Genomic DNA, 16,321 nt, shown 5'->3' on the forward strand with positions numbered 1-16,321 from the left:
CGCAATTAAAATGTAACTATGAAGGCGCTGCGTGTTTTGAAACTATACAAGGCCAGAACGCACCCATAGTGTACTAGCACTGTATAGTTTCAAGTGAAAAAAAATAATATTTTACTTGAAAATATACACGATTTGTGCGTACTAATCGCGTATACTTTCAAGTTGGGATTTACTGAATTGTTCTTGAAAATATACAATGCTATTACGCACATTGCTTGATTGGCGTACTTGTCGCATATAATTTATACCTACATGCTGATTCTGATTTACTTAACTATTTCGGTACATGTACTACATGACTACTTACAATTTACTTGTTATGCCTGTCATACCTATAGAATGTTAATAAATAAAGATGAACAAGCTCTAATTTGATTGATAAATTGATATTTATAGCAATCATACTTGCAAGTAAGAATACTAATATCTTATTATGTATATGAATTAAGAGTAATACCTACTACACTCACGAGCAATGAAAAAGTTACAGTGACGATAGCTCCTGAACGGAAAAGACAAGCTTAATGACGCCGTCGGCAATATTAAAGTACATTTAACAGCGCATCAAAATATTATTATAACCAACTAAATTAAATGTTTTAAAAAATTGGGGTCAATTGGTATGTCTTTTTGCTACATGGACTTATTCATATTACTTACATATTTTTCATCAAGTTTTGATTTCAACGTAATTGTCTTTTATGAATTGTTTTACACCCTCTTCTGAGATAATTTTTACTATTTACAACAGTTCTACAATTTAATTTAAATCAATTTACCTTTTTACTGTACGGTGTAAACATAAAACACGTTACGAAAACAATGCCAAGTGCGGAATGATGATGCAGTGTTTAGAAAGCAATAGACTTATTACTACTTCGCATGAAAGAAAGAGAGAGCAACAATTCAAAAGGGCTACCTGGTAACTAATCACGTATAGTTTCAAGTGCTCGTATTGCCGCTTGGCACTTGAAAATATACACGATTAGTACGCAGTGGTAACTGCTGCAGTATATTTTCAAGCCATAATTTTGGCCCAACTTACTTGAAAATATACGCGATTAGTGCGTAATGGCCTTGTATACTTTCAAGTAAATCATGGCACCATTTTAATTTGAAAATATACGCGAGCAGTCCCAACCTCTGCGTTCTGGCCTTGTATAGTTTCAAAACACGCGAAGGCGCTGATATTTTTTTCGATTTTATAGTTGACTAGCTGTTCCCGCGAGCTTCGCTTCGCCTTAAAAAGTTTTCCCGTGGGAATTCCGCGATAAAAATAAGCCTATGTTCTTTCTCAGGGTCTAGACCATACGTATACCAAATTTCATTCAAATCCGATAAGTAGTTTTGGCGTGAAAGAGTAAAAGACAGACAGATAGACACAGTTACTTTTGCATTCATAATATTACTAGCTGTTCCCGCGAGCTTCGCTTCGCCTTAAAAAGTTTTCCCGTGGGAATTCCGGGACAAAAAGTAGCTTATATTCTTTCTCAGGGTCTAGACCATATGTATACCAAATTTCATTCAAATCAAAGAGTAACAGACAGACAGACAGACACAGTTACTTTCGCATTTATAATATTAGTTAGGAAGTTAGGATTAGGATAAGTTAGGATCTTATAACATTCTCAGTAAGTCCCTGGCAGTAGGGAAAGTCTTTGCTTTAATTCCACCCAGTAAGTATAAATTTTAATGGTAACCACTTCGAAACGTTAAGTATTCGGACATGAGGCATGAGGTCTATAATCAAGTCCAATTGTCTTATTTTTTTATATTGAAAATACGTACATATGTTGCTGGAAGTAGGTAGGTAGTGTTTAAATAAGTAATTGCGATTTCAACAGAAATGCCGAGGATATTTGGCCGCGTTCTTATTGGCACGTTCACACAACGTTCAAATAATATGGTGACATTTAAATTGGTTATGTTCGTCCAGTCAAATAAATACCTTTTACTTTACATAGTTGAAATCACTACATAGTATAAAACAAAGTCACTTTCTCTGTCCCTATGTCCCTTTGTATGTTTTTTTTTTATTAGCCATATTTGTGTCCCACTGCTGGGCAAAGGCCTCCCCATGTTTATTCCACACGTCTCTGTTGTCGACCACCTGACGCCAATCCGGTAAAAAATTGTCCAGGTCGTCCCGCCATCTCCGCCTAGGTCTACCTGGGCGCCTTCGTCCGTCGCTCGGCAACCACTCGGTTATAATTTTTGCCCACCGGTCCGGGTGCATTCGCATGACGTGGCCTGCCCAGGCCCACTTCAGTTTAGCGGTCTGTGCACCTACGTCTTTTATGCGATTGGCGAAGCGCAGTGTGGTATTTCTGACGCGGTCTAGCCTAGTCACACCCAGTATGCTGCGCTCCATCGCTCGTTGGCAAACCTTCAGCCTAGACTTCTGATGTTCCGTCAAAGACCAAGTCTGAGCGCCGTAGGTTAGGACGGGCAGGATACACATATCAAGGAGCTTCCGCTTGAGCGATAATGGTAGCTCTCCCTTCATTAAAGATTTCATAGACCCGAAGCTTTTCCAGGCGTTTTCAATTTCTTTGTCTTGCCGGTTATGAAATGAAGCTATCTGGCCTAGATAAAGGTACTCCTCGACATACTGTATCTCCTGACCGTCTACCTCAACCCTACGATTTGCACTGTTACTCATGACTTTAGTCTTCGACCGGTTCATCTTCAGTTCAACCTCAAGGCTCGCCGTGCTAAGGTCTTCTAGCATTGTTTGAAGTATTGGTGCAGAAGAGGCGAACAGGACTATGTCATCAGCGAAGGGATGATTTGTGAGACTTCTGCCACCAATGTCAATACCCCTGTCCGTCCACAAGACCGCTAGCCCTTTGAATGTTTAAACCTTTAAAACGACGCAACCGATTTTGATGCGCTTTTTTTGAATAGATGGATTGTTTTTTTGGGAAGTTTTATAAGTAATTATATATAATTATGTATAATAACATCACACTTTTCTATTGTGTAGGTAAGTATTAAGTATCAGTATTGCACCTTTGCACCCGTGCGATGCTAGGCCGGGTCTCTAGTAAATTATAATAAATAAAGTAGCAAAGGTGGATAAAGCTGTCGAAATGAGTTAGGAGAAATTGATATTTCAATTCCTTAAGTTTCTCATTAAAAACTTAAAGGACATTTTAAAGGTAATTCAATAACTTTATCCTTATCGAATGATGACTTTGATGAGTAACAAATTATAACAGTATTAGTAGAATATTGAATAACACAATGGGAACAATAGCGAAATGCCCTAAGGCATTCTTGTCAAAGTAGGAGACCATGGGTTCTCAAGCTGGGAAACTCATAAATAGATAGGCTACATAGCATAATATTCAAATAGCAATAGTATCCCATTTCGACCACATTGTAAGTCTCAGGCCGACCTAGATATTTATTTCTAATGCGAGAGATGACGCGAGAAAATACTAAGTAGCCATCTAATTATTACGATTGCACCGAATATCTACTCCGCTATTTATAGAAGCTATTTTTAAAATTGGCAGTTAACAAAAATACTCGGAGAAGTTCAACGAACTTGACGTAAATATTCCGATAGTTGACATTTCCGAAATAAGCGTCGACAATACTTTCGAACTTTTGTAACTTAATCCTGTTTTAATAAAAGTTTGTGTGAAGTATGCAAGAAGTGAAACGTGAGACTGGATAACTTCGATTCAACTGGGTCCCGATGCTGGATCAATTCTTTTCAGAGACTTCACTTCATTTGCGGACGGTACGCGCGGCGCTCCACACGCGAGTGCGTCGGTCGCGTTCGATATTTACGAAACTCGCGCCAAACACTGGCCAACTTTACTTTTGTGAAAAATAAAACCATGCATGATGGAGTGAGGGAGAGACTGCCCATGGAGGTCATAAAATAGTTTCGAATAGTATTTAATTCAAAAAGTTTACGCGCGTTCTAAGTTTTTTTTGTTTAAAAGAAATTTTTGTTCGTGTTTTCAGTTTTAAATGACAATGAATTTTTATTAGGTGATAATGATAGAGGTGCTGCCGCCAGTTCAGGGAGAATGATCCAGTCAAGGAAATACAAGATAGTGTAGTTAGGTGAGTACCATTTGTCTATGTGTGTAATTACGATAGGTATACATACATAGTGAACTACTTTGCCCTGTTTAAATTATGGCTATTATAATTATAACGGCCCTTGGAGCCTATAAATACATTGTATGTCGATGTTAGTGACAAGTTGTTGGTTTAACGTAGCGGAACCACTTATTAACGTCAATAAAAATAATACCTGAACGTAAACTGTTAAAAGACTCCGACAAATATGAATATTGAACTCATAACTTTTAACGACTGAAACTATTTCAATGAAACATAGAGGTCTTAATTTTTTAAGGTTTCCGTGCCTTCTGTGTTGATGGTATATCGATAGTGATAGGTCAGAGTTGTGGTTTTACTTGTCTAAGTGATAGGTACATTTCATCTAAATTGGTTCACCCGGTCGATAACCCATTAAAAATATATAGAAGCATAAAATATGGCTTGTTTTAAGTTAGCAATTACTAATAGTAGAATAGTACGTAAACAAATTTAATATTCTTTATCATCAGCGGCAGCGTTTTAAATTTAAACTGACCTGAATATCAATTTTAATTATAAATTTCTTTATCAATCTGATTATTTAAACATTAACCATACTATATACCTAATGCCTACCACAAGAGTGTTGTCTTCACATTTAGTAGATGTAGAAAGTAATGTAGCCTATATTATCTATCTCCTTTTCAGCCTAAACTATATTGTGCTCTAGGGATAGGTAACGAATTGCGAGCCATAATGCCATTTTTGAATTATACTCACGGGCAATGAAAAAGTTCCACTCATAAAATGACGACAAATTTAAAATGTGAACAAAATATTACCGTTTTTAATTGGTATTATCCTGATGTTCTAAAAAAAAAAAAAAAAAAACACGCACTCACGCCTTGTACTAATGTACTCCCTTGCGGGGTAGGCAGAGGTGCATTGCTGCACCCACTTTTCGCCAGAGTGTATGTTAGTCCCAATGTAATAGGGGGCGGGCCTATTGCCATTTTACGGGCACATCCAAGACCCGAGAACAAATATCTGTGTTTAAACAAATATCTGCCCCGGCCGGGAATCGAACCCGGGACCATCGGCTCAGTAGTCAGGGTCACTAACCACTACGCCATTCGGTCGTCCTGATGTTCTGTTAAATGTATATCAATGTTTCAGAAGGCGTCTTTGAGCTAGCTTTGTCCGTTTAGTGTTTGGTGTTTTTCTCAGTGGAACCATTTCATTGCCTGTGAGTGTAGTACAATTCACTCAGGGTACTCAGCTAAACTTCTTCTTCTTTCGTATCAGTGAACATGCGAATTAAATTGGGCTAGAACAAAAGTTAGATACTGCATCAGTGTCGTCACAGCCTCTCTACTCGGTATGTTTAGAATTGAATACTTACTACTTTATTGATAGAATACAAAATCATTCATTTTTATTTACTCAATACGCGATCGCTAAAAGCGATTTCTTACAGGCAACCTTATGAAGGAAGGAATGAATGACTTAAATAATAAATGAGGAAGGTGTACAAATATTGTACTAAACTTTCAAAATGGTTTAAATAAGAAATACATACATATATAATATTATATGGACAGTGCTCAAATAAATATACTTTTTACCTTAATTATCTTCTAACACTAGCTGATAATATTTATTATGAATGAGACGAAGCTGATTATTAATCAAATGATGAGTAATGTTTACTTCCGGATATGCATGCGGTTTATTGTAGTAATTAATCAGAAATCACAATTATCATATTATTGTATCCGGCTGTTATCCTTATCCTTAGGGAATTCCTGCTGCAATGTTTTGAAGGATCAATAAGGAAATATCGGTTAAGAAAGCCGTTCTGACATAGGTACCTAAGGAATTAATTGAAAATATAAGTATATACAATATTCATTAACCCGATACTAGGCTAGATATTTTTGACAAAAAATTAATCGATTATAAATATGAATTTGAATTAAAGTACCTAAATAATAAAGGTCCCCGATTAACAAAGTACACTTTTCAAATACATTCAAACGAATCCCCCGTAGTCATAGGAGGGTCATAGACCAATTAACTATCTTATCTTAAAACTTAGGTGTAATTTCATTCTCTTTCTCTAAGTGCCAATTTCTCTATAGTCGGTTATCGAACCGACATCGATAGGGATTGATTTATATGTATGTAATAACATAAGTTTTTTCTTTGAATAAAGATTCATTCTATTCTATTCTATTCTATAAATTATACGTCATCTCCATATAAAATGTTTCAAAAGTCAACCACTACTCCCTGGTTATGCTCTAACCGACTATGGTGAAATTGGCACTTAGAAACCTAGATAGCTACCTAGTTTTACTATACGAATATCAATGTTATTGATAACTTTCCTCTTTCCAACTTTATCATACGACAGCACAGCAAAATAAAAACTTGTTAAACTTTGCGCTGACTTATCTTTCAGGCGCCCCGTATCGAACTAAAGTTCCTCTACCTATCTTTAGGTACTTATTCATTTTGTTTACTACCTTAAAATAGTGTATGTATACATATTCTCTTATTTTACCTAGATAGAAAAGTGCGGTGCACGCAACACCTGTAAACTATAAGAAGATAATCTTTTCGTGTTCCAGACTTATAAGAGCGCGATTTTGCAGACCGTAGGTATTTTATTTAGTTTTAGAACTTGTAATATAATAATTGTCTCACATGTTAATATAACGATTCTGTATACTCTCAATAACTTCCTAATATGGCCAAGTTAGCGTTGCATTGGGGGTCGAACAATGAATTTCGACAAACTGTTTCCCTAGAACAGAAAGTTAATGGAACATTAATTAACAATTTAAGATACGCGGACGATACAGCAATATTGGCAGAGAGTAAACAAGAATTAGAACAACTTTTAGAACTACTTAACACAAAATTTGAACAATTTGGATTACGTATTAATATATCTAAAACAAAATTTATGATTGTCAGTAAATCAAACATAGAAAGTGAACCATTGTATATTAACAGAAAACCCATAGAAAGAGTAAAAAGGTACAGATATCTTGGTTGCTGGCTAAATGAAAAATGGGACCCAGAGATGGAGATACGCACCAGAATAGAAATAGCTAGAAGTGCGTTTTTGAAAATGGGATCAATCTATACTAATAAAGATATTAACCTAAAACTCAGATGGAGATTAGTTAAATGCTATGTTCTGTCAATTTTGCTGTATGGTGCCGAAGCCTGGACACTAAATAAATCAATAATAGATAGACTTAATGCCTTTGAAATGTGGCTATACAGGCGAATACTAAAAATCTCCTGGACAGATAAAATATCAAATGTAAGAATATTAAAAATTATGAACAAAACCCTTGAATTAATGACAACAGTTAAGAAACGGAAAATTGCATATTTTGGACATATTTACAGAAATTCTAAATATCAAATAATTCAAAATATTATAGAAGGGAAAATTGAAGGGAAAAGAGGAAGAGGAAGGCCAAGAACATCATGGTTTGAAAACATAAAGACATGGACCGGATCAAAGGACATTGCCACACTCAAAAGAATGGCACAAAATAGAAAATTATTTTGCATGATGATCGCCGACATCCGCTAGGATATGGCACCGAAAGAAGAAGAAGTTTCCCTAGAATGATGTCCTCGACAAATGTCAAAATGTCATGTTAGGCAAACTGATGTGGAGTATGCATTGGAGTTAGATACTTGTAAATCCGCCAAATTTGGCAAATTGAAACAGCCCATATCGTACACGCCACAGTCGGCTAAATCACGTGTCCCAGCCGAGTCGATGTCAACAATGTGAGTACGAGGGCCCCTCGCAAATGTCACCCAGACCACAGAATAATAACTAGTACAGACCGACTACCGACTGGTCACTCCAGCTTGACAAAAACAAAAGAATGAGAGCGGTCATTACAATCGTTAATCGGTACCATTGTTGAGTCTGACAAGTCAACAACTTTACAACTGAAACAAGTGCCAACACCATTTTTTTACAGTATCGGTACGTTGTGTAGTCCATAGGTTGTCGTCCTACTGTAAAAAATAGATACAAAGAATAATTTAATGTTGTTCTAATAAACTTCTTTTTGGCACTCATTGTCATACTATGTATGTAGAGTCGGGGTTGTCTATGTTACAAAACTTTATTTTAAGTAAGCTGAAGTGACCCTTCTTATTCCACTAGCTTACAAGTCATGTGTCCTGATACGAGTATACGTGAGGGCTCCCTACGCTCCAGCTAAATCTCACTTTATACACATATAATACGGGGTGGAAATTTGTGAATGAGTGGACTAGTAAGGTGGACAAAAGGATCCTCTTCGAGTGACCTATCACCTCATGTCTCTTATATTCGGCGTACTCTGGATAGTCAGTGACTGACGCTAAGCTGACTGGCCAATCCTCTCACCACGGTGGCAAACCCTTGTCTAGCTCTTTTGTCACCGTCATGATAAGAAGACGGAACACTTTTGTCACGTCTTGGTAAGCGCGTCTTGCGCCCCGTGCTAAAGATGGTGTTCTCTTATCACACGTCCATACAATTTAGGTTATATTTTTTAGTTGGGAAACCTTAGGGGAAAATCACAGATAAAATTAAACTCTATAAAATGTATACTTGTCTGCGTTGCATAAGTCCGCTCAGAATTTTACGGGCTTGAATTGGAGAAGCGTATTTTCAAAGCCGGTATGCAAGTACGAAAGTGTACATATAGGTATGTGTATATAACGCTATATATCTAATTTAAATACTGAAAATTTACAAATTTAATGTCAGAATTATATTTTATATTCACTTTCATCGCCTTGCATAAGAAAAGACAGTAAATCAAGCAAAAACGTCAGGGATAGGCATAGCCATACCCGATTCCGCCTTGTTCTATGGGGATAGTGGCTGAATTGTATACGAAAAACGTAAGTGAAAATAAATGCAACGCACTGCTTAGCTACCGTAACCTCTGTTATTAGGCAATCCTATGTATGTATAATTGTTCGTAAAATAATCTCTAAGTATTTGAATGGGGAATTCATTGAATTTTCGGAAACTCCCAATGTGGCTTTAGTTAATATTATAAAAACGCTTATCACAATATTAAAATTATCGGAGAACCTCAGTCTTCTTTCGAAGCCGGTTAAAAACTTAACATGATGATGAACCTTTCATGGCAAATTTTGGTTTGAATGACACGCTCGGCCATTACCAGCTCACAGGAAGCCGCGTCCTAATGAAAATGGACATAATTTAATCAACACAAATATTTTACTAAAGCTATCCACATTCTACCGTTTCTGGTGTTGTTTAATTTAGATTGATGTGACGTTTTTAAGGTTTAATTCGATTAAAAACTTAATATTCTTAAGTGTTTTATAATTTGAGTATTCTCTATGTGGGAAAAATGCGTAAGTTTTTTAAAGGTTTCCCCTTCCATTGGCACAAAATAGGAAATTTTAAATATTTTAAACGGAAAGGTTTTTTTTTCGTGTGATCTTTTTTTTGGTGGAACAAAGCTTGCCAAAAGCCCAGCATTTCCTTGTGCAAATCGAACCGGTTGCAGTCAATAATAATAATAAGTACTTACCTAAGTATTTGTTTTTAAATATTCCATCAACTGATGATGTTCCTAAGGCATATACATAATGTTAGACGGTGTTATGCGATACATTATGAAAGAGACTACTCACGTCTTATTCTTACAATAATATGTTATCCTCGACTTTGATTTCAAGCTCTGTAAATAAATATGACCACTGTTTATTGATTATGAAACATCTTTATAAGTTACAATTTCATACTACCTAAGTAGGTACCTACCTATGAATTATCACGACATGATCAAGATAGTTTCAGTCTATACTGAATTGTATTATTATAGGTAGTTACTTAGAATTAGGTATATATGTCGCAGGCAATTTGTAAGATCTCGCCGTTTACATACGGCGTCGTCAGTTTACAAACGCTCGCTGTTTTGTAATATGCCGAAGGCATATTGATAACTTGTTCGATCGTTCTGATTTCGAAGTTAATTGCAGTTTTAGGGTGACCATGATAAAACATAGTTTGAACTTTGAACAAATGGAAAAATCTGACTTTATTTTCAGGATTTCAAGTAAGAAATTTTACTTTTGTTTTCTAAAGTAGGTACCTAAGCAGGTACTACATAAGTTTAAATATTTAATAAAAAGATATATTTAAATAAAAAATGTAGTAATTTATACAGAACTATAAAACTAGGCATTTCCAGATAAAAACAAACACTGGTGCCCGAATGCACTAAACTTAGGAAAACGCTAAACCCTTTACTAAACAATTTATGAAGCTCTCAATTAATATCCTGCATGTGTCCTTCGTACACCGGGATTTATGGATAACGGGATTTTTAGGTGCGGGATAACCTCAAAAACTTTGTAGTTTGTCTACGGCCTTTTTACTGCTTCTGCACTGTAATAAATAACTTTAAAGGTTCAATTATTTGGTGAAAATGCTTCTCTACACTCGTAATATTTGCACTGTTTTGAGTATTTATAGAGTCACAGAACCACTACTTGACGCCATTTTTGTTGTTATGATCAACAGCGTCGCGCGTGGTAAGAACCAGAACTAAATTCTTCAATTTGCCGCGGCATTATGTAAACGGCGTATGGATTGTCAATGAAATGTTGTGGCATACTATAAAATGACACGGCAATATACATTTGGCCTTCGGCACATTACAAAACAGCGAGCGTTTGTAAACTGATGACGCCGTATGTAAACGGCGAGATCTTACAAAATGCCTGCGACATATACATAACAGTCTGTAGATAACTATTTATAAGATTTTTTTCAGAATTTTACATTTGGTCACGAATAAAATTTTCACTTGGCATAAAGTCATCACTTCGGTACTAGGTATTTAGGAATCTCAATAATAGCGAATCATTAAACATATAAGTAATAATAACATAAATATATAATTCACATGCTTAGTCAATAATAATAAAAAAATAATAAAAAAACCGACTTCATACAAAATGATCCCGACGAATTAAGAACCTCCTCCTTTTTTTGAAGTCGGTAAAAAATGAGTTAGTTAAATGATTATTAACTAAGAATTTTCACGAAATTAATTACATCTGTGTCTCTTCAACATTTTACAACATTACAAAGTTGCACAGTATAGGGTTCCTAACTTTAAGCTGAAATTTTAATGAAAACACTTTTAAAGTATTTAAGTTTGCTTTCAGCAGTTGTGCTTGACAATTTACAGAAGTGAAATTAAATATTTCAAAATAAGAAATATTAAAAATTGTCTGCGTAATGTGATCGGTAAAAAATCATTTGAAACTTTCATGTTATAAATTTATAACATAGCGGTTTGTTAGTATCTTTTTAACATTAAACTGTGAATAAAATTTTAATTTACTTACGTACTTAGGTACTCTGGTACCTCTGTAATAAAATGCAAACCTACATATTTTATTTATCTATTCATCAACCTAACTAGAACCTCGTTTAGAACGAACCGCATCATAACCATTAACCAATAACAACATACCTAATTGGGTATTATAATTTTATTTTCACTGATTGGTGCTTAAAATTTATAACTATGCAGATCTAACTGTTACTAATAATGTTTTTAAGGTTAAGTAGCTAGATAACCATGACGGTAAGGAAAAGTAGTACTAGGTGCTATAACTTATGAGTAATTGCTGTATTATACCTAGCATTCCCAATGCCAATCAATTAGAAAGAGCCATAATTCTTGAAATATTAACAAAGAAAACTATTCATTATACTAATATTTTACCTAGGGATATTAGATATATATTATATTAGATATTACATAGAACTAACGGGAAAATCTAGGGATAAGAAGATAGAGTTAAATTTAATAATTTACGATGAGTATTTTATAATAAGTTTTAAGTATTTAACCGAATAAGTCACTTTGTTAGGTAACCACGTGACTTATTTTCTTATAAAATGTGATTTCTTCTAAGCAATCTACAAGAAATTCTTAGCTAATATCCCCATTAAAGTTTAATTGATTAAGGCGTGTAACTGAAACTATTCTCCAAGTGGTTTGTGGTTTCATGGCCACAGCTATAGATATGTTAGGCTAGGAGTGCTTTAAGGGCTCCCGCACACGGGCTACCGGCCACAACCACAGAACGCCGCCACTGGCATATTTCCTCTAATTTTCGTACATTAAAAAATTAAAAAAAATTAAAATTAAAAATCTTTATTCATTAAAACATTTTACAAAGAAAACTTAGCGCCGGGGTCCTGTGCTAAGTCGAGACCTGTATTACAGAGACCCCGTCCCTCCTCTCGGGATCACATTACTATTTTAATGATACATTTTATAAGGCCCCGTCAAACACGATTGGCGCCGATGGCGGCCACACGCTACAAATCGTTTCCCTACAAAAGCTTCTCGTGGCGGCGTTTGTGGCTGTGGCCGGTGGCCCGTGTGCGGCGACACTAAGTTTATGAAAGTTTCCGAAGTCCTATAGGGCTCAGTCGCAAAAGGTACCACTCGCAAAATGTACCCTATGCAAATATCGTCGCATAATGCACCCTTCTCAAAATGCGCCTGTCGCTTAATGCACCTATCGCATAATGCACCTGTCGCAAAATGCACCTATCGCAAAATGCACCTGTCGCAAAATGCACCTATCGCAAAATGTACCCTTATAAACTTTTTTTACATTTTCATAATATTTAATAATAATCTGATCCTGTCTGTTGTTTGGTATACGTATACATATATAACTTTTATTCTTGTGAAAATTTCGAAATTCCCGGAAAAAATTAAGTCCTCCATACTAAAAAGTAATAAATCCTACTCAATTGGTAAGGAGAACCCAAACAAAAGTTGCTTAGGATGACGAGTTATATCACCGGCTTGACGTTAACTTACGGACACCCTGTATATGTATAAAAACTGATCACTGAGGTTAAGCAACACATGGCACGGTCAGCCAGTGGTTGGGTGTCCGATTTCAAGTGGTTCTTTTCTGGACGCTTCCGTGCTTCGGACGGCACGTTAAGCCGTTGTTCCCGGTTGCTGCTCCGGCAGCAGTTGTTAAGCCTAGTCAGAGGCCTTCGGGCAGCTGGAAAACACCTGACAGTCGGGTTGACCACTTACCCGACAACTTACTCTCTTAGCACAAGCTTGCTTGTGTTGGGGTCCACCAACCTGCACTAGGCCAGCGTGGTGGACTAGGCCTAAACGTGGAGGAGATACGTGCCCCAGCAGTGGAGACGTAATGGATCGTGCTGATGATGATATTAATACAAGAATATAAAAATAAATATAATAATAATATCAACCAACAGACAGGATCACATAATTATTATGTGGATGTAAAAAAACATATTATAGATTTTGTTTACAAGGGTACATTTTGCGATAGGTGCATTTTGCGACAGGTACATTTTGCGATAGGTGCATTTTGAGACAGGTGCATTATGCGATAGGGGCATTATGCGACAGGTGCATTATGCTAACAAAAATAAAATCTCCGCGGTGCATTTTGCGATAGGTACTTTATGCTACTGAACGACCTATAATACTCTTGCGCGTGACTATTGGAATTTCAGGATATGGAACGGCCGAATACAAAATTAATTACACTTGATCTACTGAAAACCATTCACTGTCATATATGTGCTATGTCAGTCATAGAACAACTACGCGGACTCGGGTTTACCTCTACATTAGATGGAAAGTTGCTTTTTTGACGTTTTTGGCAGCATAATATATGTTTCTATATTTTTATTGTTTCTTATGGGTATTTATTTAGGTAAGTTTCTCACCTTATATACTATAAGCGTCAATTCACACGTACCACAACCACACCACGTCGCAGCGACAAAATATGGTCAAGCTGTGGTTACGTGTGAATTGTGTGACAGCGGCTTTTTGCAGTTGCGTTGTGGCAGCGACAAAATGTCGATGTGGTTGCGTTGTCGCTGTCATTGCGATGTGGTAACCACGTGGTCGTGTGCAGTTAATAGGGAGAGCAGGTGGCCGCGGTGCCGCTGCCGCGTGGCTGCGTTGCCGTTGCGATGTGGTTGCGTTGTGGTTGCGATGTGGTTGCGATGTGGTCGTATTACACAGGTGGTCGATGACAACGGCAAAATGTGGCACGTGTGAATTGGATTATTCATTGTCAATACAAAATATACGCCCGACCACACGGCGTGGTTGTGGTGTGGTTGTGGTTGTGGTGTGGTTGTGGTAGTGGTGTGGTTGTGGTACGTCTGAATTGAGCCTAAATCGCTTGAATCCCTTGAAATCAGACACAATATAAATCTATTGTCGTCATGCGCGATATTGCGACATCGGCGAAATGTTAAATTATCTGCAAGCGCCTATATACTCCTCACTGGTTTGAATGTACGTTTTAAGGTCTAAACTGCCTTCCTAAGCTTTTTCAAGTTCCCATGACGACGCTGGTCCACTGCTGTTTGACAAGTTCACATTACCATTCGTAGTTTATAACTTTTTTTGGCGTTGGGACTGTCTTGTTTCTGTTGCAAACATACATTTTATATTGATGATCACTGAGATACCATTTAATTTTCATTTTTATTTACGTTCATACTCAAATTTAAATTGAGCAATAATTGTTTTTTATTTATTCTTCTTTTGTGTGGAATTAATTTGTTAAGTGGATTTCAGCGAGTCAAATATTTGTTTTTTTTTTTTAAATGTTATCAGAATGAAGAATAATATGGTTGTTTTTTTTTTCAAAGGATATTTTTTCACACGACTTTGAGTGGGAGGGCTGCCGATAAAATGAAAATGAACTTGGACGTTTATTTAGATTTTTGTCTCAATTTTGTGAATGGGGAGGGCAACATGAATTTATATGAAGTGTTACAAAGGCGGGGCTTAATTTCATTGATTAATGAATTCAAACATAAATCATGTATTTGGGGGAAGCTGCTCGTCAGGAGTATTTTAGCATTTTCGAAAATGATTTTGTATTGTAAATCTCTATTGAACAGTTGAGGGTAACATGATCGATTGAACACTGCTGCACTGGTTTGGGCTCTAGGTATTTGCTCTTAGGATATTCAAGGCCAGATAAGCACTGAATTTTCTAATACTTATCGATATAATGGATGTTGTGAAAGTTATGCCACTTTAAGTAAGTAAGCCGAGATCTCATTCTGAACAACATTTTGCTATGTGAGGCATTAACATTTTTCAGGTCTCCTTGCAACTGTATGAAAATAATGCTCCTGACTCTCTAACGTTTCGTTATCCCTAGTATTTCTGACGTCTTGCACTTTCGCGCTGCATTTTTTTTGTTTGTGCAGTACCTATCATAAATAGCTTATTGTAGGTAAGTACATTTTTCCTGCTTTTTTTTACCACAAATAGGTATTCTCTACATGTATAAGTACATACAAGGTACATAACTAATATAATATGTCTAATTTAATAAAATAATTATTAAGCCTCACTGTGCAAAGGTTAATATTTTAATAGAGCGATCAAATAGCTCAGTGTGTGAGTATTAACAGTATAGATCAGTTTGAATCACGGCGAAACCACCTCATGTAATATTTACGAAGCAAAGCTTCGACTAAGGCAGCAGAATCCATTACCTAGCTCCTATTTATCGGTAATCCCGAATCATCTGGTAAAGCCAGTTTCTATCTGGCATTATCTGTATGTAATACGTGAAATTCAATAAATATTTTATTGGCATCTGGAGCTAGATGTAAATAGAATTTAAATGTGTTGGGATTCAACGCTTTTGCAATTTTCGTGTTCAAAATTGAAATATTCTCCGTTATTACTTTGTGCTGAGCGCGTTTTCTTCATGCTATGTAAAAATGTTCATACTTAGCTAAAAAAAAAGTAGCACATCCAAGACGAACGAAAGCAAATAACTGGCTGTAAACAAATACCAACCAAATACCAAATCGAATACCAAATGGGAATCGAACCCAAGATTTTCAGCTTATTATTATTAGACAAAGTTAAGTTTGTAGTAGTAACAGGCATCGCACCATTTATTCGTAGTTTGAAATCCCCGTTTTATTATGGATAAAGCAATTTCATTTTGTTTGACCGGCATACGTTGGAAGCTATACGAACACATTTGCACAAATCTAAAATCGGAAGAAATAATAACGCTGGATTGCCGACTCTTATTAATCCCAAAAAGGGTTTTGTTTGCCTATTTCACCTACTACTAATATTAACAATTACAGAAAAAAAAGTTTTTG

General features: G+C 36.1%; 1 protein-coding gene across 2 annotated transcripts in view; it reads left to right on the forward strand.

Moving 5' to 3' along the window:
• Window positions 1-3,750: 3,750 nt before the first annotated feature.
• The window catches only part of LOC105382736 (cardioacceleratory peptide receptor-like), a 76,717-nt gene continuing 64,146 nt past the window's right edge, over window positions 3,751-16,321 (forward strand). For both annotated transcript variants that reach the window (XM_048628925.1, XM_048628926.1), the window contains exon 1: window positions 3,751-4,083. The gene's annotated coding sequence lies outside the window, so the exon portion shown is untranslated. The remainder of the gene's footprint in view (window positions 4,084-16,321) is intronic.

The sequence above is a fragment of the Plutella xylostella genome, chromosome 22 (assembly GCF_932276165.1).
Source record: "Plutella xylostella chromosome 22, ilPluXylo3.1, whole genome shotgun sequence".
Lineage (NCBI taxonomy): Eukaryota > Metazoa > Arthropoda > Insecta > Lepidoptera > Plutellidae > Plutella > Plutella xylostella.